This window comes from Sinocyclocheilus grahami, unplaced genomic scaffold, assembly GCF_001515645.1.
Source record: "Sinocyclocheilus grahami isolate Dianchi unplaced genomic scaffold, SAMN03320097.WGS_v1.1 scaffold1540.1, whole genome shotgun sequence".
Classification (NCBI taxonomy): Eukaryota; Metazoa; Chordata; class Actinopteri; order Cypriniformes; family Cyprinidae; genus Sinocyclocheilus; species Sinocyclocheilus grahami.
Window position 1 is genome coordinate 72,566 of NW_015506719.1, and position 1,078 is coordinate 73,643.

A 1,078-nucleotide genomic window follows, 5' to 3' on the forward strand; every position below is an offset into this window, starting at 1 on the left:
TTTTTTTTTCTTATTTATTTGATTCCACAGTGTTTGCTAAGCTTTCTGTAATTTATTAGTCGATATATAATCAAAGTCCCTTTAAGGTAATCTATAATCTTTGATATAATACAGCATGCTGTGTATGCCATGCCTCGTCTTATCATTTATTATTAATAAACGTAGTCGGCCATTGTAGCCTACAGTTAATAATATTGTGCTTTTCATTAAGAATAACAATGAATCTGTCTTTCAAGCATTTGTTTCAGTCTTTAAAAGTGAAAGGTGCATAGCTGTAACGTTAAGCACAACAGACAATGATCTTTTCTTGAACACGTGACACCAAGATGGAGAATTCTAAAAGCGAAAGTGAAAGCGTTCCATTCACAAAATTCTAATCACAAATAATACACTTTTGTTACCATATAACTATAAACTATGACAGCTAGTGGAAAAGTTTTCATCATGTGACTTTCTCATCAGCTGTTTTTGGAGGTTATCAGTGTATTTCAACAGATATCAGTACTTCAATAGGTTGGTATATTAACAATATTTCAGATAATAAATGTTGATAGCATATTTTTTTTTTTTACGGTAAAGTTACAGCTGCCGGTATTTTACCAATTTTTTTATACAGTGCATCCAATACTATTCTCCTCTTCAGCAGACACATAAAACAGCACTGATCCAAACACCTTTGGTGTTCATACACGACAGTGTAAGTTTCTCTTTCTTCACAGATAACAGCCACAACAAGCTTTTACTCCCATTTACAGCTTTTTTTGGTCTATTCATGTTCAAACATATATTATTAGGAAAGAAACTGGAGAAAACTCTATATATTGTATATATTTTGTGTTAAAATGTTACCTTATGTGAGTTGAAATATTAAACGAAGCAGGAGAAAGTGCGTGTCGTCTGTTTCCCGCGGTTTTTCAAACGGTGTGATGATCATCTGATCCGATCTGACGCGCTTCTTTCTTCTTCTTCGGGGTTTTACGGCAGTTTCCATCCGATGTGTTGCATTACTGCCACCTGCTGTTCTTCAGTGCATTATATCCTCCTGCGACCCAGGCATAGACTTTTGTCCTCTGAGGAT

General features: G+C 34.7%; 1 protein-coding gene across 1 annotated transcript in view; it reads right to left on the minus strand.

Moving 5' to 3' along the window:
• Positions 1 to 867, minus strand: part of LOC107571027 (protein FAM111A-like) — a 19,825-nt gene extending 18,958 nt beyond the window's left edge. Inside the window, exon 1 of the mRNA XM_016257313.1 lies at positions 850 to 867. The gene's annotated coding sequence lies outside the window, so the exon portion shown is untranslated. The remainder of the gene's footprint in view (positions 1 to 849) is intronic.
• Positions 868 to 1,078: the final 211 nt, after the last annotated feature.